Consider the following 23811-nt stretch of genomic DNA (forward strand, 5'->3'; position numbering starts at 1 on the left):
ATAATAAAAGTTCAACATTGGCCTTAAAACAAAAAAAGCCATAGATCCTTAAATGTTTTTAAAACAAGTACACAACATGTCAACACTACATGGTAAAACCAATAAACTAAATGAGTGAGAAATCTTGGAAGGGGTAATAATGTGTTTTTCCCCTCCAGATCACTAAATACACTGATCACGTCAGACTGTGGAGACACGGAAGGGGTTGGAGCAGACAGAAACGTGCTATATCTCACCAAATTTCCCCTCTTGAGGAAGCGCTTAGCAGAGGTCTGCTGCTCTCAGTCATTGTAGTTTGATGACCTTGTTAGTTTGAGTATCTAATCTGTTAATGCCCTGATAAAAATAAACAGTCAGTGCAGTCACTCTACTCCCTTACTCTTGACTGTTTGCAGCTGCTCACCAGAAACACAGATAATATCTTCATATCTATTCATCCTGAGGACCTACAGTCAGACAGACACTTTGAGGTATGGAAGGGGGTATTTGCACATCCTATTGATTACAATTGTAGAAAAATGGACACTAACCTTACTTTTTAAAAATAAAAATCAGAATTTTTTTATTATATGAAACTACCAGGACAACATAAAGCTTTTTGATGATTTTTTTGTAATTAGGCATATTTATTATTTGTTTGAATAGGAATCTAGACCTTTTAAAAGACTAAACATCCGAGTTTAGGTTCATACAAATAGAAATATTTAATGTAGGGAAAATTCTATCCATCCATTCATTTTCCAAACCTGCTGAATGCCTTTCGGGGTCACAGAGTTGCTAGAGCCAATGCTAGCTACTGTTAAGCACAGGTGGTGTAAACTCCGGACGGGTCGCCAGTCTGGTGTAGGGGGATTTAAGAAAATTATTCGTCCTAATTTTACTGAAGACGTATCTATACTGTGGACATTTTTTAGAAACTTCAACAACCAGCAAAGAATTGCTCAAATATTGTCGGTTTCTGATGTTTGTTACACAGACAGGTGGTCCTTAGTATAAAATCATAAAACAGTTCAACAACAAACAGCTAATCTCATCTTTTGTGAATTGTGGTTTGAAGTACTCCTGGAGGAAAATAGCTCAAAAGTGGTAAAATGTAGTTTTACACAGATCTTTTACAGTCGACAGCTATGACAAGTGAATTGTTAATATATTATGCAATTTGTACTCATATAGTACCCCAATTCACCAAATATTCATGAATATTCCTGAAAAACTGAAATATTTTGCTGTATATTAAAAAAAAGAAAATCCTACATTGACTGTTATGTGACTTAAATAGGTTAAACAACTGAATGTCTCATTTTCAAGGCTATATAAACTACTTGGATGTGATTAAATATAATTGAGCTTTCCAGATGGACTCTGCCCCTCATACAAAACGTGACTGAACCTAGGAAGCTTCACTTATTACCAAGGACCAAACAACTCCCCAGCCTCCTCAACGAACAGGGGCTCATTTCCATATTAACTTTATCGATCCTCTCATGCCTGCTCTATTCTTGCCATTATAACAACACATTTCTTCTGGGAAATTTAAAACTAGTACATGTAGTAGAACAGGAAGCGCTACGAAACATTAAAGGAATACAAAATACCCACTTCTGCTGGTGGTCATTCGTTGTTTTGATGGCATTTAACCCGCTCTTCAAAAAGAAAAGATAGCGAACTTGGTTAGGATTCCCAAATCTGCCTCCTATTACCGTGGTTGCACGCATGTTGCATCATTGAACTTCTTTTTAGTGTAGTCATATTCTAATATAATTTTCACTTTCCTTAAACCGACTCAGACAAGTTTTTTTTAATGACAATTTATATAAGGGCCCTGTCTCTCAGTTCTCGCTTGTGAAATACTTTCATAAATGAAGTAAACCTGCATCATCTACACTGACACACCTCCACTTCAACAGTTTCTTTTCCTCTTCACCTGGCTCAACCAAGTTCTTTGCACTGAGTTAATGTAAAAACTGTTTTTTATTTGAAAAATGGCCGCCACTTTTGGCCAGTGGACAGTTCTTGAAACACACCCAGAGAAGATGATTCACCCTTAAATAAAGATTACACTGAGAGCAGTTTTATATTAAATGAAGAAAAACTTACAACTAACCCCCCATTTATATCCCATAGATATAAAATCTAGCAACAGAAGTGAATAAATCTTTTACAAACTGGCTGCAAGTACATTTATTGCTACTGTAAAGTTGGTCCGTTTAACATTACAGTGAAAGGGAGCTACCTAGCTTATGCAACAAACTACCTAGCAGTTCCGTGAACTGACTTGGCTCTACTGACTTTTGACTTTAGCTTCAAGGAGGAAGTGCAAGTGTTATGCCTCAAGATAGAAAGACACCATTCAAAGTAGGAAAGTAGCAGTACACTGGCAAACTGACCTGTGAGATACTGTTAAGTACTGTTTTTAGGAGTTTGCAGGAACACGTAAAAACACAATTAAATAATAAAAAAAGTAATTTTAATATCACAATAAAACAGCCATATTGTTAGCCAAGAACTCCTTAATAAACCACAAAACATACCCATGAAGTTTACTAAAACGTAAGAATCAGAGTATTATTGGCAAGGCATTGGTCCATCACATCAATATTTGTAATAATAATAATCACAAAAGACAGGGTTGAGACTAATATTTGATCTAGATACATTTTTCATTTAATATCTGTAAATTTTTGTTCATTTAGTCTGGGGAGAAAATAACTATAAAAGGTATTTCTATTTTCAAGGGTTGGTCATTACTCATTTTTAGCCCAACTTTTTCATTTAACACTAATTCAAGTTGCCCTCCAAGGTGTGACATTTAAAAATCTCTTTTTAATTAACTAATACAGAACTAATACATATCGATACTGATTCCAGATGACAAGCCAGCTAAAAATATAACCAGTTTTTATTGGCTCTGTTACCCAGCCCCATATAAAAACTGAATTTTCAACATGATACTGCTGTTGAGCCCACATGTTCTGTCAGCAACATTAAATAGTTGTTGCTAGGTAAAAAAGTCACATGAATTCAACACCATATGATGCTTTTTAAAGAAAGACACATGGCTTGGTAACTGGATTTGAAGTGATATACAGTATATTTCTTCAATCTGCTAAAAACACTTTCCTCCTCCTTCATATGAACAGTGCTATAATTATTGTATACTGCATAAAAAGCACTAACTGCGCGTACAACTTCGAAAAACACACAACTGCATTTCATCTAGCCAGTAGTCTTTAGTCCATAACCACCTTTCACACAGTCATTATGCAGATAATAAAGGCACAACTAAGCTCCATCTTTCCTCAACTCTCCTGATGTACACTCACACAGCCTCCTCCACAGAGGATGATTGTGGTGCTTGTGTGCATGTTCACATTATTTTTTTTTATTTTTTTTTTATTTTTATTTTTTTTTAACTTGTCCTGTCCAACAGCTGGGCAGACAGACGAGAGCTGAGGGCCTCTTGTGTTGGACATATTTTGCTTTAACAAGAGGGGTTATTAATCTTCTGACAAACCAAAGGTATGTCTGAATAAACCCCTTTTGTAATTGAGGCCAAACTTTATTAATTTCAATCATGTCTGAAAATCTTTGGTGTTGGACCGGACGGAAAAGGAAAGAGGGGAAGAAGAGAGAGGGACGCTAGAGAGAGAGGGGGGGTAGGGGGTGATAATAGGAGGGGAAGGGGGATAAGACCATGAAGCAGCATACAGCAACAAGTTTACTGGTTGTTAATCATTATGGTAAGGTTCAAATGCAGTACAAAAAGGGCGGGGCCCGTCCACACACACACTCAAATGTTATAAACACACCTGCTAGCTGCAAAAATGTCCACCTGTCGACATGTACACAAAACAGATAGTGTTCACACACGCATACTTATGCCTTAAAACCAACTAGTGTGAAATATTTCAGTCATTCAGTCATGCAAGCTATTAGTGCAAAGGTGAGCTAACACCAGTGCTCAGGTGAGGTTTTATGTTCTTCTAAAATGGATGGTGGAACGTGAAAAGAAGGAGGGAGAGTGCCCAGCCATCCCTACCCCAAGACCCCCACCGCAGCAGCAGCGGCAGCCGGAATCCCCCCAACGCCACACGGGAACCGGCAGGGAACAACCGCCGCCCGGGCGACCAAGCTCGCCACCCAGGCCAGGGCCAGCAGGGCCGCCGCAAGGCCCCCAGAGCCAGAGGCCAGGGAAGCACGGAGGGAAAGAGAGCGCCGCCCCAGCCCAACCAGGAGAGCAGCCCCCCCGCCGCGCCGGGAGAACCCAACGCAGAGCCCCACCGGAGAAGGACGCCCACAGCCCCAAACGAGCACCCCACCACCACCCAGGAGTTCCGGGCATCCCCCCGCCCCAACCCCAGGTACGAGCCAGGACCCCCCAAGGGAGACCCGCTCCGCACTCCAGGCAGTCATCTGCCCGGCCCACGGTTGGTCCAGGGAGGAGCGAGGCAGGGGGCCCGCCGCCCCCGCCCAGGAGGGGGGAACCCCGGGGAAAAAAAGAGGGCCCACAAGGGGTGTGATAAATATGGCCCGACCAGGCTTGGCCACAGTTGGAAATTTGGCGGGGCCCAGCACTCAGGAGCAAGGACCAGAACCCACCCCCCAGGGACCAGACACCCCCGGCTCAGATGTAATGTGAACTCCTCCACCGCGCGGAGAGAGCACCGCCGGGCCCAGGAAGCCGGCACCCCGGGGACACGGCCGCCGTTGCAAAGGGGCCCGCACCCCCCACCAGGGAAGAGGCAGGGGACAGATGGACCCAGGTCCCACCTTCCTTGCAAAATGTGTGTGCGTGTATGTGTGTTTGAGATGGTGTGTGTGTGCATGTGTGTGTGTTTATGTTGGGATGTATATATTGAGGGGGGAGGGGTGTGTGTACTAAGGGGGGTGCAGTTAAAATTGGCGGGTAGGGCACTAAGGGGACATCTCCTGATTACTCACAGTGACGTCCCCTCACCCTCCGCACCAAGGGGCCCTAAATGTCTAAGGTGCGGTTAAAATTGGCGGGTAGGGTGCTAGGAGGACATCCGCTGCTTGCTGGCAGTGATGTCCAAGCACCCCCCCTACCAAGGGCCCTACATGTCTAAGGTGCAAATAAAACCGAAAGAGGGGGGGCCCACTCCATACGGCAACCATAGGAGGGGGGCCACTGCCTAGTAAACCCCCCCCCCCAAGGCTCATCGCAGGCTAAGCCCCCCACCCCCTCACCCTATTATGAGGTTATATGAGGAAGGGGGTAAGTTGGGGACAGCTGATAGACTGTCCCCCGGTGGTCAAACAGCTGTCCCCCGCCCTCCCCCCAGCAAGGGGGCCAGGCCCATCCAGCCCAGGGGCCCCACCCCCGGAGGCGCCGACACCCCAGGCCCAGCACCACCCCCCCCACACAGAGAGAGAGGAGCCAGAAAGCGCCGGCCCCCCCCCGGAGCAAGCCCAGGCCCCCACCCCCAAACGCCGGCCCTAGAAGAGCTCCGGTCAGGCCTCGACGGGACCGAGGCAGCCAACCGGCCGGGGAAACCGCCGATGGCCTCAGCGGAGACCCCGACCCGTCAACCCCCCCTGCCCCGTACCAATAGTGGACCCCCCCCCTCCCCCAGAATGCCCCCCCACAGGTCAGGGCCGACAAGACTCCCCACCCCACCTTCCCCCAGACCCCGCAGCCGAAGCGGAGGACACCCAGAGCGACCGGGGGCCCCAAGAGGGTTGTCCCGTCCCGCCCCAGAGCCAGGGAAGGGCCGATCCCAGCCCCAGGCGTAGATGGGAAGCCCATCCAGCGCCGCTGGGCCCCTCCCCCCGAGCAGCGCCCCCCGCCAACCCCCCCCAGCACAGGCAAAGGGACCACCCCCCCAAGCCAGGCCAGACCACCACCCCACCCCCCCACCACGCACCCCCACACCCAAGCCCAAAGGACCACGCAGCGCCCCAGCCCGCCCCACCCAGGCGCCGGACTCGATCCCCCGACCAACGGAGCCCCCAACAACCCCCGCCAGGCACCGGAGGCCCCGACCCCCACCCCGGCCCACGGCAGAAGGGCAAGGAGCAGCGACGACCAGGCCCCCCCACCCCCTAAGTCACGGAGTTAGCTATGGGAGACCAGAGAGACCGAATTCTTTCGAAGTTACTTGAACTTTGGGCTGACATTTTTTCCAAGCTGATATGATCAAGCAGCAGATTGCTGTGTTGACTTATATTTATATTTTTTTTGCTTTTCCAATTTATTAAAATAGTTTTTTTAGCAATGCAAAGAGTTATGAAAATGATAGAGCCTAATCCTCCTTCTACATCGATGGCACTCATGTCACCAAGCACACAAAGTGACGGTGAAGCTGTGATTGAAACCTTAAGCCAGACTGATAGATCGGCACATACCTGCCGCCAGAGAGCCTGGACAGGCGTGCAGAACCATAGCGCATGCATGTAATTGTCGGGTAGATTACTGTCACAGTGCTGACAAATGTCTGAGTTACTGAGACCCATCTTGAACATCCTCTGTCCAGTGTAGTAAATTCTGTGAAGAGTTTTGAAATGGATTAGCTGCAGATTTGGACTTTTTGTCATTTTAAAGGTGTTTAGACAAAGTTCTGACCAAAAACTTTCATCTGTGCTGATGCTCAAATCCGCATCCCATTTTGTTGTCGGAAGTGAAATATTGTTATCTAAATTGCATAAAAGTTTGTATATTTTGGAGAGAGTTTTATTCATTGAGAAATTGATCAGAGTGGTAACTACATCTGGTAGCTTTAAATCGTTGTCTCTGTATTTAAACTTTTTAGTAATAATTGATTTAAGTTGCTGATATTCCGAGAAGTTATATATTCCATGTTTGTCTTGAAGTTCCTGGGGAGTTATGAATCTTCTATCAATAATTATGTGCTCTAGTTGTTTTATGCCCCCTGCTTGCCAGGCTGGGAAGTGGATAATTTTTTTGTTTATGAGGATGTCTGGGTTGTTCCAGATGGGTGTCATTTTGCACGGTTGAATTGATGATTTTGATATTTTGAAAAAATTCCCACCAGGCTGTTAAAGTGGCATTTATATTAATACTTTTGAAACAATCCTGTTTTTTAACTATTTGGCTAATAAATGGAAGATCTGACAGGTTGATCTTTCCACATAACGCCTGTTCCAAGTCTAACCATGAGTTAGTTTCTGGATTATTTTTTAACCATTTTAAGATATATTGTAATCTATTTGCAAGAAAGTAATTGTGGAAGTTAGGTAATTCTAATCCTCCACAGCTTTTTGCAGATTTTAAAGTTTTTAGACTAATTCTTGCAGGTTTATTGTTCCATAGAAAGCTTGATATGGATGAGTCTAATGTTTTGAACCATTTTAATGGCGGTTGTGTGGGAATCATTGAGAAGAGATAATGCATGTTCACATTAAATGACTGCTGATACTCATTCTTAAACACGTACAACAGTATGGCGAGCTGGGCATTGGCCCCGCCTTTAGCCCCTAAGACTCATGGGAAATGTGGAATCGCGGATGTAAATTTCCTCATCATAACTGAGGGATGTAATGTTGATTATATGGTTACTGTTTGTAATTTTATGTATGATACCTAGATTGTCAATAAGTAAAAAAAAAAATGAAATAAAAACACCATAACTGAGGAACTTGTGAACAGAATAGAGGTCCATGCTGTTTGACAGATATCGATACACTCAAGTACATGAGCCATAGGCAAAGCTGGAACCACCCACAATGTGCTAATGAATTGCACTCACTCTGGGATTCTGGCCGTGATCTGTCAGGACGACAATATCGCCTAACACATGCGCGGCTTGTACTCTGCCGCGGCTTGTGTATGTATAAAACTAATTTTACACGTGAAAATGGGTGGGTGCGGCTTGTAATCGGGTGCGCTTTGTAATCCGGAATTTACGGTAATTAGTTAGAACGATTTTCTGACGGGGCAAAGCTGCTTTTCTTAGCTTCATAATCTTTTGGAAATCGGTTGATTGCATGAACAGTTGAGGTCGTTCAACAGAGTTTGTGTCATTTCCTGTCGCAGACTACAGCTCCAGTATGAAAGGATAATAATAACTATCAGTATTAAGGCTGCGCAATAGGAGGAAAACTCACGATTTGCGATAATAATGATCAATATTGAGATGACAATAATATTGCACTGACACTTGCGATACATGAATAAATATCAAAACAACCAACAACATAATTTCCATTTCACTGCAACAGTTTAATTTAAATAAGAGTAAACATATCTTACATTATACTCTAAGTGACCGTAGTCTACATGGGACATAAGCATCTAACATAAATTGGTTCCATGTGATTGGTAAACAATTTGAAACGGTCTATCCGATTGGTCGAATGCATAAAGGGATTTATCTTATTTGTTAAATGCTTCAAGCTGCCATAAGATTGTTTTAGCACATTTAAGGTAACCATTTATCACCATGTTTGCCTTGATATTGCGATAACGATAAATTTATTGTGCAGGCCTAGTCAGTAACATTTCTAGCTATGTCATAAACAAGCATTTTTTGCTATAAATTATAGCCCTTTGACTGCTTTTGGAGGCATCGCAGAGATGGAATAAAATAACGACCTATTCCAGAACAGGTCAATTAACGCAAAACAGCATATTGCAAAGAGGATCCTGGACAGGCAAAACATCTGGACACTTTTTATTCAAGTAATTGTACTTTTCAGTTAAAATAAGTTTGAGTATGAAAAACAACACATGTGGTTCTTGCACCGGGTAACATCCACCTAGACTTATAAATTATTTTCATTGTAGTTATAGCTACTTTTTTTATTTGTTGACTTTTGTCCAAAACCCAATTAAGATTTATTTTTTAGAAAGGTGATACATTTCTAAAACAAGAAAGAACATGGCAATATGAAGATTTTGACAGGAGACGTTCTCCCACTGAGGATAATGCAATGGTTCTGTACTGAAGGACACCAGTGGAGTCTCTAGTGAGCAAATCAGCATTCATAAGAGGACTCTGCAGTGGCAGGGGTGACTTTGATGCATGTGGTACTCTTATTTAAAGAAAGGAAACTGAATAGAAAAATCAACCCTGCATACACCAGAGACTATAAAAGTCACTGGAACAGTCAGCCTTTAAAGAGAAGCACACATAAAGGAAAACCTACATTTACCTGATGTCGCATTTTAGGTTTTCATTTGATAAACTTAGAAAACATATCATAGGACATCGGGTGCAAATGTATATATTGTAGTGGTGGTGTTTTAAGGACTACTTTTTTTTTTGAAGAAGATGATGAAGCTTTAAATACCACTACAAGTATCAAATTACCTATTTAGTCACCGTTTGGTTCACCCCCATGTACAATTCGGAGCTTCCTATCAAATCACAACTGGACTTATTATGCTCCATCTGTGATAACTCATCTGACAATAAATAGCTCCCAAGATGAAGGTTTGTGTTTGGCTGACTTTTCTACAATTTAGAGCTGGTTTCACTGGCTGCACAGCTGACATCAGCTAAATCACAGCTCCTTTTTACATTTTTATTTTAGTGCTCTCACTTCTTCATTGGACAAGTCTGGCACTAGCCAGGGCACCTCTGCCAGCTACATAAATTTAAACCTCATGTCAACATGGACTCATTATTTCAGGCCAAAGTCAAGCAGTTATATGTCATTAGATTTGGAAAGAGCAGCACTTCAGTCAATGTGACTACCTCAGCAGGTAGAGAACATTTACTTCTTTATACATAATTCTTTTTGGAGGCTGTGGATTGGATTTAGGATTCAAAAGGTCAGATGAATAACACACCTATCCTGGTTGCCTCCGTGTAGCTTTCAGTTAAGGCAGATAAAATAAAAGTGTGATGATTTTTAACAGGATTCAGAAAGAACTGTTGGATAAACTTAGACTTACAGCAGCAACAGAAAGTTTAACAAAAAGTGTTGATTTGGAGACAGCAGTGTTGTTAGATGCTGATGCTACAATGCTAAATACTATAAAGCTGTCGTGCTATGATGCTATGCTAACTAGCTGTTCGGTGTGTCGCCTACATGTGATCACGGATTGGTTTAAAATCAGACTATATTTCCACGGAGCGGACTTAAAAGGCCCGTACACACCGGGACGAATTTCGCCGGCGATTTTCGCCGTCGTTTAACGCCTCGTGACTAAACAAAGGGCACCAATGAGAGTGTGCACACCGACGCGAAAAAACGGCACGCGTCAAAGCGTCAAAAAAAACAAAACGCCTTGGGGTCGTTTTTTTTTTTCGACGCGTCGCGTCGAAATCTATTCGACCAATGAGAATGGCGCTTTTGCACACGTGTCTGAAGCTTCTGAAGTTACAGTAAAACACAACTTGGGGGCGCTCAAACACAAAACAGCCTTGCTGAGCACACATACCAGCGAAGAAGATGGACGCCGAGTTGCATCTACACAGCCGCGAAGAAATAATGACTGACATTCTAAAATATCTCCGAACCAAGTACCAGTTGGAGCTACTGGTGCTTGAAATATTCATGTTTTCTTTGTTTGATTCTGACAAGCGCGTAAATACTTGCTCTCTTCTTCTGAGTGAAAAGCGACTTTAAGAAGCGTAAAGTTGCGCAGCGCCAAATTGTGTACAGGAGTGTTTCTGTTTACATTAAGCGCCATCTAATGTCAGGGAATGAAATGGCATGTTCGCTCTGCTCATCGTCACCGAAAATCGCCTGGGTGTGAACACAAAAAACGCTGGCGAATAACGCCTGGCGAATATTCGTCCCGCTGTGTACGGGCCTTAAGACGGGGCAGATAAATGTAACAAAATGAATTCATTGCACATTTATAAAAAACTGTATTTTATAAATATAATAACAGGCACTTTGTATGAAACCTTATTAGTAGTGCCTTTGTAACATTATAAAAGCTCCCTCTTGTGAGACCGCTGCATCTTTACTGTCAATGTCAAGAATCCAAAACATGATCGGGTTTTTAGGCTGTTTGTTATGATTTCATGAACTGGAGGCAGAATTAGGAAAAAAGTGCTTTTTCTGTCAATCTGCTTCCCTGAACAGTTGGTTCAGACTACAGGTGACTGACTGAAACCCCTCTTCTCATGGGGGCGTTTTTCAGCAAAAAAAACAGAAACAACTCGTTGTGATTAAAAAACCAAACAATTCAAAAGCAGAGAGCAAAGATTAATTAGAAACCAATACAGACGTTCTTTAGAAAGAAAACAGTTCTTTTTATCTGATGTTTTCATTATGCTGTGAATCCTCTCTGTTTGCATTTAACTTAATGTTATCTTTTAAAAATAACCCCTGTAGTTTTTTTTGCAAAATAAAAATGTGGTTAGTAAATTTTTTTTAATCTACTAGCCAGAAATGAGATTTGGTCTCTGTGGTTCAGATTAAATCGAAAATCAATTTGGAATGAAAAAAATCTAAGATTTTAATTTTTGGCAACGTCGCCGAGCTCTACTGTGATACCCAAGTTAATCATTCTGTCAGTGTCAAGCAGAGCACTTTATTCAGGTGATGCTTAGCTATAGCAAGTTTGTAATATTCCAAATTATTTAGTGCAGCTTAAACTTTATTAAAACCCTAATGTATTTTGTTGACAACATTTTGTTCCTTGGTATTTTTGGCTAAAGCGATAAGCCTGTGAGGAACACTTTCTGAGGTAATTGTTATACAAACTTGTTAAAATAAGTCAAAAAAGTATAGTTCAGATACTGGTTCCAAATTTAGCGGGTCGTTAAAATGGAATCAGTCTTTGAACATTTCTGAATGATATCCAGGTTTACAAAATATGCAATGAGAAACTATTTTGAAGGAGAGACTTGAAACGGTAAACAACATGGCTAAACATAGCAGCACTTTTGGTTTTGGTAAGCAGTGTTATACAAGGCCGTTTTTAGCTGGGTGCGTGTGTACGGTAGTGACAGTGTTGTCTCTGTCAACGTGTCCACGTATAATTTTATCTAATATTACATAAGTACGTACAAACAGAAGGAAACTAAATAGATTAACAACTGGAGATATTTTTGGCCAGTGCTGTGACCACATTTCATACAGAAAACTGATGCCTACTGATCGTGATCTGTGTTCAAGACTCAGTGCCAAAGTTGTTGCCCAATAACACTTTCTACAGTCAAAACAATTATCTTGAAGCAGCTGCGGTATGCAGTTTGAAGAATGTCAGGAGTGTAAGGCATCTATGAAAACAGTTTTTCCAGACATCTCACTTGCAGTTTGAAGGCTCCAAGTTAACCTTTGATTTCCAACTAATTAGAACACAAGCTTTTTATTTACCGTCAGCTTTAAAAAAATGTAGAGCATGTTAGTAAGAAATGTAGTGAAAAAAATCGTTTTCATTCCTTTATGTCAACTTGTACAGGGGGGTTTACAGAAAATGTTTTTTATAGAAATATCCTTAGAAGTACATATTTACATCCAAATAAACTGACGACTATTAATAATTTAGGATTTCTAAACCACTGCTGTGTGTAAACTGAATTAGGTTCTATATTGTCAGGCCAACAATCAGTTTGTAAATGTTCGACATTGGTCCCCAAGGATAAATGTGTTCCCCCTTTAATTTCTATCAGCTCTATAATCCCCTTTTGAAAGGCTTTTAAGAGTGAATTAGACAGGCCCACTATTCAAAGAGATAAGTGTAGAGAAGAGGCGGGAATAATCACAAGGGTCGAGCTGTCTGTGTGGATTAGAATGGGAAAGAAAATCCTTTCATCTCAGATCTGTATTCCTTCGAGCTTGAAAGCGTGCATACATTCTCACATCCACAAGCCTCTAACGCACACTTGAAAGAAATCAGGGGATCTCTACAATGATCAATTCTTCCTGAAAATTGAAGTATCCACAAATTAAACAGGATATGTTGAGTTCCAAAGAAAATGATAAGATTAGAGATGTAGCTACTTAAAGTTCAGCTCTTGAAAATGGACCTTTCAGTTTAGAGAGACGGCAATCAGGAGGGCGCTCGCTTTATATCACGGTCTTTCATCACTTATGTTCAATGAATACATGAGTGCTGTACAGGTACATTGCTGCATCTCATTACTTTTTAAGCAAAAATAAAAACCAAATGTCCAAAACAAAGACATTTAACAAATTTGACATGCTTTTCTATATGAATTCATAACACCAAGAATTGACTACATTTCAAAAGTCCTGTTCACACCATATGTTTGTTGTGTCCCCTCAACGGTCTCTCTGATGTTCCGTCAGGTTGTACGAGTTGCATTGTTGCGTAAGCGTGAAACAGTATCTTCCTTCTGTTGCACCACGTAGTAACAGAGTCCAAACTAACCAATGTGCCAAACTAGCTAAAAGTGGCATTTATCACAGTGGACAAACTAGCGGTGGAGTGATTGTGTGATCCAGACTTCCAGCGTGGAAGTGCACAGCTTTAAAGCTGTAATGTCTCTTTGATCTGTGTGAATAGCCATAAAGGGACAGGAGTGGATTTACAAGCACGTCTGTTTTTCTGCCAATATAACTGAACCACTGTGTAAAAAAAAATAAAAAACAGCTACAGGGGCACAAGGAGGGCTTTGTGAATTTTGCTATTTACACCTCTCATGATGACAAGGCTACTGTCTCACAGCTTATTCCTTAATACTGGTCTGGTTTTACTTCATGCTGATGCACCACTGAAACGTCTCAAAGCTAAAAGAAAAGAGCTGTGGCTTCATAAGAACAGCTTTTTGTAGTTGCAGATATAGCAAGAGTGGTGTGTGAAAACGGCACTTTTTCCAAACTCAAAGGGTAAGTGAAAACCTTTTTTTAATGATAAGTGTGACAGAAGAATGCACTTGCCTTAATACACATCTATTGGGAAGACAAAAAAATGTTATTACAAAAATCTGTCTTTAAAAATACATAACTTTGTTTTTTTCTGCACCCTGACACCCCTTTAGATCTATTAAGCATTCCCATTGGTCTTGTAATTATGAATATACCATTTTTAGACAAAGTCAAAATTCCCAGGACATAGTTTCTGCAGAGTAATTCATTAGAAACCTGCCTCCAAGTTGTGGATGGGACTTTTGGGCTGTAGTAAGCCTGCTCCCATTTCCCATCATCCCTCAGTTTAAATGCTCTCTCGATAGCCAACAGCGCCAAACAACCTATACCTAACATTACCGATGCAACAAAAATTGCAAGCAATGTTGGAGCTATCCAGCTGTCCAGTTTGGATCCAGATTCCAACTCAGACAAGGAAAACAAAGACGTACATGGATCTAGCCATCTACAAGTGGATGCATCAGAATAGAGCAGAGCCGGGAGCTTGCGGCTTGCTGTAATAGTTTCCTCCTCCCACCTAAAAGCTTTTTTAAACTGTATATTTTTGTGTTCACCATGAAAGGCAATTTTAATTTTTAATATATGTCCTCCGTTATGAGAAAAATTCTACAAGAACATGTTAAAAACACCAAAACACAATTCTTATTGGAATGAGTCTCTAAGAAAGATGATAAGCAATGAGTAATTACCACTGTATCCCAACAGATTTTAGACTTTTTCACATAAAAATATATATATATATAGAAATCATTTACAAGCAAAGTTTTTAGGACAATCTAGGATTTCAGAATTAAAATATATTTTCAAATGCATTAAATAACATTTAGTTTAATAGGCCAAAGAGCTATTATCAAAGTAAAAGGGGGAAAACCATTTCACTTTGCAGAAACAATAGAGCTTGTTTCGGAGACAAAGCTTTCAAAATGAAGTGAAAAATCCCCAAACATGGTCTGCAACCGTAGCAAGTCAGTACAAAGTTTGAGCAACCTCCTTTCTAGCCGAGAGAAAATTCCAGTTGGGGGGTGGCACGTCTGCTCCTCCCCACTGTGTGGGTTTTGTTCTGCTAATCAGACCACATGCCTCAAGGATTCAGGAATCCAGGAGCTCTCGGCCAACTCCACTCATTCCACATCCAGCCGTAGCAGCCTGTGACAATCTATTCAGTGTGTCGGGGGGGTTAAAGACTCTATCCATTCATAACACTGCCCCCCCCCACCCACCTCTTCTAATCCCAGGCAGTTCTTAACCTCATCCCCTCCCCCCCGTTTTACCCCTAACATGCCCTCTCCGTTGCTGCTCTTCAAGGCAGAGGCTTTTTTATCAGTCAGACCCGAGTAAGTTTATGGTTTATTATTAGACCACGCTCCAACCGCATACCCACCGCAAACTTCAGCAGAGAGACAGAACTGAACCTTCACCAAACTCGGAACGGTTACCTTCCTCTTTCCTCAGTCGTCTCCACAGCTCTCACACATTCAGAGGCCAAATGAGGCACGCTGGAAATGCACAGGCACACAATGGAAGACAGCTGCTCTTGCTGCTTAAGTCTTTCATGAGCTGAATTAGTTGTAGGAGCCTGTGAGCTCCCTTCCCCCCACACGACTCCCCTCCTGGTAAGCGGAGGCGCACACAGCACAACACTCAACCTTGAAAAGCTTAGAGGAAAGCTGTTTTCACACAGCAGTTGCGCTATATTGAAGAACAAATAAGGCGTGCTTGTTAAACCGCCACTGCTCCTATTTAGTGATTCACCCCGATCAAAGCCTGACATTAGCCGCGTAATGTCACACTGCTAGGGAGGACAGCAGAGTCAGCTGACTGACAGCTGCCCCATTGAGAAAAGTCCTGTGTTTTGCTGTATAAACTGCTGCATTCTCACAGTGCTCCATTTCACTTCCATCTCTTACCTCAACAAAACAACACAGAGGTCAGAAGATGTTTCAATGCTACGCAGTGGTGTAGTTCACACAGGGCTGCAAAAAATAAAAAAAAAATAAAAAAAAACCCTGCTGTGTAAATAGACTATTTTAATAGAGTCCTATTGTGTTGGAAGACAGTTAGTCTAGTCGTGTTTTGCTTTCCTGCAGAGAACCTTTGCTTTCATAATGCTTTGTTTCCCTGATTAGAGCGACGTAATGAGGGTGGCCTGTTGCAAATCGTCTAAAACAAAGACAACAACTAATACAAACATCTCTGAAGATTACCACCTCCAATGAAAAAATACTTGCACCTCCATATTGGTCAACAGCATGTCAATAACACAAACAGTTGCAGTTGCTTCAACACTTCCATCTGCAGACATTTTGACCTTACAACAGAGTTGAACACCTCAACATTAAGGATGTTTAACATCCCCAAAGTCTTTGCAAGTTTATAGGTTTAGGACTGGATCTGTAAACATCAACATACCCTGACCATCTAGAAACACTTGTTAGGACTTTGACCTTGAACTAGATCTGTCATCTAATCTACATGACATAAATCAGGTTCCAATCATCCCAAAGCCTCTTTAGAGTAGTCTTGCTCTTTTTGATAGCTTAAGCTCATAAAAAGTGCCAAAGAATGTGTTACGACACAAACTGATCTACACAAGCACGAATACAAAAGAATTCCAGATCCTCAGTCTATTGAAGTCTCCAGGTAGAAAATAAAACTGTAGTGAATTACAAAGAATAAACTATTGATCTCCTAAAGTTTTGGGCAGAAATAAATTGATCAATATGATAATTACCAAAATGAAGAGGTTAAACAGAGTGAAGCTTTATAGAACCAAACCACCCAAAAAATCCTGTTCAGTTTTGTAGTAAAAAAATAAAAAGCATAAAAATAAATTAGGAGCAATTTTGACATGAATTTATAGGCTCTAAGATGAAAAGGAAGTGTGCAAAATAAGAGAACTGCTAACTTTAATCGTTAGCCATGCAGAAATTAGTAACATTTGAGAAATAAAGTCAATGAACCCTTAACCTTCCTTAACGTACTTAAGAACTATTTCTCAATCCTTGAACTCTGTAAAACAAGCATGTTTTGAGGGGAAAAAAAGTTAAACAAATTAGCAAAGGGTTTAAAAACTGCTTTTGAAGCATCCAATTCCATGCAACTGAAACAAACATTGGCTTTAACACTAAGACATGTCTGCTTTGTTGTACTTACGGCATCTCTTCATTTCATTTTCTATCTGCTTTGAGAAGCCTTTAGAGGGTAAAGTAAGATGAACATTGAATGTTATTCATGTGTTGGGTTGATTTGCCAAAGTAAAGTGTCATATGGAGACAGACCATCACATATTCTAAATCCGAACAAACAATATTTGATTATGTTACAAATATATTTTGAAAAGTATTCTTCGGATTTAAGAGAGCTTTTGTCAGTAAAAAATGTATGTTCTACATAGTCAATATTGAATGAGATAATGGTAGACAAGACATCAACCAGCCTGTTCTTCCTGTAGCAGCCAAACACTTCCTGAGGGTCGATACTTGACATGAAAGACTGAAGATAGCTCCATAAAAAAACGATAAAAACAAACAACTGTTTTGTATGTTTATTGTATGAGCACATTAACGGAACTTTTTAAAAGGGAAAAAAAAAGACATCTCTTCACATCCCCTGACCCTTATATTCTTTTGAACACAATATTGGGATGAACTTTAAAAAAAAAAGGGTGGGGGTCTTTGAAGATAATGATGCCTGCTTTTGCCTGGTGTTGTAAAATAAATTCCTGAGATTGCTGTGACACATGAGCAGAAGGGTTGGGAAGACAAGACACAAAAAAGATGTGAAATGGAACGACTACACAGTGATTAGGGCTTTAAACGTTCCAGAAATGGTCACAAACAGGTTTGACTTTTGGCGTGGTGTAGTTAGTTATAGTATGAGTTCTTAACAAAGAAACACATCTTGCTAACCACAAGATTTGTCGTTAGCAACGTGCTGCAGTAGACACTGCTTGGACATTTTTACTTGGTGGTTAATCCTTTAGAACTAAATTAGCCATGAACCAAATTTAAAGATCTACAGGGTTTCTAAGGTCATGGTAATACTTCGAACATCCAAGTAATATTAGTGGTTTTTTTTGGCAACCTTTACTTTAGTTGTTTATGATATTTCAACACTTGAGTTAATTCTACTATTGTAGACATAACTGTGCGAGTCCCTTCTTTATCCCTTAAACTTACAAATAATGTTTATAGATAAAATACAATAAAATAAAAGGACTTCAGGACAAGCTGTTATACTCTATTGCAGTGTTTTTCAACCTTTTTTGAGCCACGGCACACTTTAACCTTGACAAAAATCCCGCGGCACACCAGCATCCCCCCAAAAAAAAAAAGAAGCAGAAACTCATAGTCTGTTTTGATTTTCGTGATAATTGTGGCAGAAAAAGCAGGAAGTTGCAGATGTTTTTTCTAAAAGATGTAATAAAAGTTAAGTTACATACAAACTGTATGTTCGTTGTGGTTTCAATCCGTGTAACAAGGACGACTCATTGTACGCTAAGGCGCTGTCCCTTTAAGCCAATGCATGATGGGAGATGTAGTGTGAATACGGCGAGAAAACGGCAGAAACACTTGCGTCTCTGAGTGTCATGGTTTTGTTCACTTGTTCCACGGTCTGATACCGGATTCTGTGGAAAGCTACACCGCTAAAGACGAGCTTTAGCTGGTGTTTTTGTTAGAAATGAGTGAGTTATGAGCTAAATTGGAACAAGGAAGTTTAGACTTTAAACACTTCTGATTGGTCAGACTGATGACATGTGATCAAGCCTTCAAGAATGATTGGTGGAGTCGTGGAGACAGTAAAAGCTGCGGGACATTTCAGAAAACAGTTATAGCTGCAGGTAAATCGCGGTGCCGTCATTCTTAGCAAAATGTCTTTAATAGAATCAATTAAACACAAAGAAATAAGTATTTTATGATCTTTCGTATTCCTAACTACTCAGTGTTTTATCAGGACCTGTTTGGATGAACAAAGAGCTGATATCCTGGAGATGGTTAATGTTTTTAGATCAGTTAATGAGGGCAATTTTCCACGGCACACTTGACCATCTCCCACGGCACACTAGTGTGCCGCGGCACACTGGTTGAAAAACACTGCTCTATTGTACATCAGTGCATGATACCCATTTTGGGAAAACTTCAGTACTAGTTTAGTCAAAGCTAATTTGAACAAATAGATCAAAAACAGTCTTTGCATTAAGGAACAGAATAAAATCAAGTTATATGATGTAAAATTTAATAAAACAAAGATTATTTAGGATAACAATCTAATAGATATCGCTGTTGAAGCTGACCATGTGGGTATGTTGAAATCTACCATTACCAAGCTTGCTGAAATATGCATTAGCAAGCAAAAAAAAACTGATTTTCAGACTTTCAACAGCTGTAATCTTTTGTCTGATTTATCTTTGAAATCATCAACCAGTGTTTTCTAACACTGCATGTAAGTTACAACTTAGTTTGTAGAACCTGTTAGCTGTATAGTATGTCTGAAATGCGTATACCTTAAAACGCATGTTTTATGATTCTTGTGAATGAGGTGTATAGGCTAAGTTGTAAATAGTTTAAGGGTTTTAAGAAAATCTATGTTCTTCTCAATAAACAATTACAAGCTGCAAATTTATTTTACATCTTTTTATTTGCATCATACAGCTACCATTTTTAGATGTTTTTCAGATTCAGATAGTCCAGTTTAATTTGAACTAGTTTTTACAGCTATGAATGTGTGCATTTTTTTAGGCTTTTAAGTTTCTGCTGACAGATTAAGCCTAATTTTGTCATACAAACCCTTTAATTCCCAAAAAAGGAAAAAAAAACTAAATAATTTAAGTGTAAATATTTGTGGTATCTAAAAAGAATTAAAAGAAAAAATGACAAGTAAATTTTATCACCTAAAACAATAAGCAAAAATATTAAAGGTTTAAAATTATAGATTTACGGACTAGGTATGAACGATATTGGATTTTTGTCATTGTATTTATATTTGTTTGTATTACATCAAGTCTGAACAGATGCACAAAAGCAAGCCAAACTTCCAATTTCGAATTTAGAACCATCTAAAAAACAAACAAAGAGGCAGGTCAGTTCTAGATAAAATAGAATTTACTTAATGCACAAAGTCGACCCACATTACCGAAGTTACCGTAGTTAAAAAAACAAATCTAGAAAACCACAGGTGTATATGCTCGCTGAAGGCGCAACACTTTCCAGTAGGTCATTGTTTTAACAGACGCAAGTTAAGTAAACAATCCAGGGTAAAGGTTACGTCCAGCGGTTTTCTTGCAAAAGGATTTTTTTTAACTTTAAGAGTGGGAGATAAATGATCTCACTAGGATTAGTTTCAACCCATTTCATGTGAGTCGATGCCCTTTTACAAATGTTGCTTGAGGTAACCTTTCATTTAAGTTAAAGAGACATTAAAAAATTAAAATTTGTTACAACACAACTGAAGACTGCTTCATATTTCCTATTTTACCAAAAGAAAAGCCCACACTTTTTAGAGTCTGGTATGACAGTGGATTTGAACCAAGTCCTACAGAAGAGACTTTCTTGTTAGTACTGATATAGAACTGATTCATTGTAGACAATCTTTGTTCAACAAATAAAAGCAACTGTCTGTTTCCTAAATGGGAGTGGAATATCCTCTAAACCAGTGTTTTTCAACCTTTTCTGAGCCACGGCACACTTTAACCTTAAAAAAAATCCCGCGGCACACAAGCATCCAAAAAAAAAAAAAAGAAGAGAAACTCAGTCTGTATTGATCTACAGCCCCTCCACAATCTCACATGTATTTTTGAGATAATTGTTGCAGAAAAAGCTGGAAACTGCAGCTGTTTTTTCTAAAAGATGCAATAAAAGTTAAGTTAGAAGATTTAAAAACAGTTTGAAGTGTGTTCGTTGGTATCAAGACGTTTAACAACAGATCTCCTTGTGCGCTGTCACTCTCACAACCCAATGCATCATGGGAGATGTAGTGCATAAAGCGGCCGGAGATCGGTTTTCAGAGCTTCCTTGTTTTGTTCACTTGTTCCACGGTCTGATACCGGATTCTGTGGAAAGCTACACCGCTAAAGACGAGCTTTAGCTGGTATTTTTGTTAGAACTGAGCGACTTTACGAGCTAAATCGGGACAAGGAAGTGAAGACTTTAACCACTTCTGATTGGTCAGACTGATGACATGTGATTAAGCCCCCCAAGAATGATTGGTGGAGACAGTTAAAGGGGCGGGACTTTTCCAAAATACAGCCGAAGGTGCAGCTGAATCGCGGTACCGTCATTCTTATCAAAATGTCTATAATAAAATAAAATAAACGCAAAGAAAAAGTATTTTACGATCTTTTATATTCCTAACTCCTCAGTGTTTTATCAGGGCCTGTTTGGATGAACACAGAGCTGAATTCCTGGAGATGGGAAATGTTTTTAGATCAGTTAATGAGGGCAATTTCCCACGGCACACCTGACCATCTCCCACGGCACACTAGTGTGCCACCGCACACTGGTTGAAAAACACTGCTCTGAACCACTTGCATTCTGTTAACCTTTTCGTACTGCAGTTAAGAACATTTTCCAAGGGTGAGAGCTACATAGCATTAAATCTATGTGATCGGGTTCTGTGATTTGACATAAAAGGCAGCACATTGCAATAAAATAACTGTAAAAAAAACCTGTAAAGATAGAAGGGACATTACTAGCTCACCATGGCATCTACATAGTGGTAACAATGTCTGACGTTTTTCAACGTAGAGCGCTGTACTTTCCCATCATGCGAGAGCTCCAGCTAAACTTATTAAAGCTTGTTCAATTTCAAGAAGTATTTGGCTTAAGCTACTTAACACAACATGTGTCTGTTTTGATTGCCATGTAAGATTATTTTTTTAGGCCTCGGTTTATTCATGTGACCAAATCCCTTTTATATTATCTAAGTATATTTGTTTTAAAGTCAAATAGTTTATAGAGCAATTGCAAACTCTCTTGGTCTCTGAATTTAGCATATGGGGTTAGCAATGGACAAGCAGGGAGGGGTTTCTTCTACTTTTTCTACTGATTACTTGCACATATCCTCCACATACACATGGAGGTGGCTTGTTGCAAAATGTCGAAGTGCAGAAAATCTCGCAGACTTTTCCTTTCACTGCTCTATTTCAATTTATAAAATACTTGGTGTCATAATTCTGTCCAGGCACAAACCTTAAATTAGTATTTTCGCCTCCATGATCAATTTTTAAAACGGTTTGCACTTCCGTGAATTAAAAAAAGATGCCATTCCTACATCACTACCAAATCCAAGACTGATTGGTCAAAGTTTGAACTGGTTTGACTTGCGACATGTGTGAAATGGCCACATGTTTTGTATGAAGAGCCCGAAAACAGTCGTAGAAACTTGTGTAGCTCCGCATGAACAGATGAGTTTTTAACGTGGTAGTATTTACATAAACTTCTCCTTGGAGGTGGCCACTTGAACGGGCATTGAAGAAGGTGGTGTGAACGTAGCTTTAAAGTTAATATGTGACACAACAATGCTTTACATTTTTATAATAAAATAGTATGGTAAAACTCACACTATTGTTATTGGGAATGGTATGATATAGTATTGGTAACATTTTCCAGGCAAAAAATGTGTTATATTACAAATGAACCAAACTGAAGAAATTTGGCAATCCCTGAACAATCAATCTCACTGTCCTAGTCTGCACATGTTTACCTTCTATTTTCCTCCCTTTTATTTATTTCTGGAGCAACTGAAAATGACGGAGTACTTTCAGGGAAAAAAAATATTTTTTTACATTAGAAACAAAATAAATGGGTTGTTAGGCTGCTTTTTAATTAAAAAATGGTTTGAGTAATTACAATTACAATTTACAATAAGATTTATGATTAAATGTGCATAAATCATCGTTTATTGTTTGACTACACTCTTCTTGATTTATTTTCTTCTCTTGTGGTATAATTTCAATCTCTTGTTTTAAAACAGACATACTCACAGGAGATTTCTAAAAAGAGCGTTTAACTTTAGCAGTTAAAAAACTGCTCCTAATAAACACTGTCCCAGTTACAAACTAACCCATCAGAAGATGTTTTCCAGAAATTGTTTTACCAGCTAGCAGTTAAATCTCCAATTGATTTCCAGCTGGCTGTCAAGCGATCCATTCTGCATTTTCCTTGTAAATTCATTTTGATTACAAAGAGTTTCGGTGAAATTCCTTTCATAGCAGGCGGCCAGGGGAAGCTCTGCAATTTGTGTTCATGACTGGGCGTCCGGGATTTCAGGAATCAAACAGGCTTTCTCGCCGCCCTTCCCCCACCGCACTTTCAGAGCAGCAGGAAAAACCATGAAGGCGTGCTGTGCACCAGCTCCCTCCCCCACACACTGCTCCGCCAGCCATTGCTGGGCTTGTGGGATTAAGAATGGAACACGATGACAGACAAAAACAGTCCTCAGCACCTCCCTGCTTGGATGTCTTTTATACTGCTTGAGCATGAAAAGGCTGCCATGAGGCGTACAATAAGACACAGCAATAGATCAACTCCAAGCGAACAAGATAAGTGTGGGTGAGCAGATACCCTGGCAGTCTGAAGAGTTTAAATTCTTCGAGTAGGAAAAGTAGAGCATGACATTAACGTCTTTACAGTGAATTCAGTCTGCAGCTGGCAATGTCATTATTTAGCCACGTCTGCTGTTGTGACACAATTTATTGTGTTGTGTCACAATGTCACAGTTTATGTGACAATGGAGTGTCTTTCAAGTGAATTATTAATATGCAGCATGGAATACGTACTGTATAAAACACAAAAGCGACAGAGCTTTCTTTTGTATGAATATATTCTAAAAGGAAAAACACACCTACCCAGCGTGAAGCATTTTCTGGAGCTGGTCTTAACATCATATTTGTCACGTGTGCCCTTATTTGCTGTATGGTAATAAAAGACGTAACAGCAGTATGTCTTCTTTATGCAACACATGACATATTGCTTTGGAGAATAGAGTGTATCTCAATGCCTGGTCTAAGCAACAGACTGTCTCAGCTAGAAAGGACCTGGT

At 40.2% G+C, this 23811-nt stretch overlaps 1 protein-coding gene across 3 annotated transcripts in view; it reads right to left on the reverse strand.

The window, feature by feature from the left end:
• The window catches only part of znf609b (zinc finger protein 609b), a 100075-nt gene that overhangs the window by 41884 nt on the left and 34380 nt on the right, over positions 1-23811 (reverse strand). The gene's annotated exons all lie outside the window — the stretch shown is intronic.

The sequence above is a fragment of the Oryzias latipes genome, chromosome 3, assembly GCF_053564925.1.
Source record: "Oryzias latipes strain Hd-rR chromosome 3, Olatipes_Hd-rR_3.1".
NCBI classification, from domain to species: Eukaryota; Metazoa; Chordata; class Actinopteri; order Beloniformes; family Adrianichthyidae; genus Oryzias; species Oryzias latipes.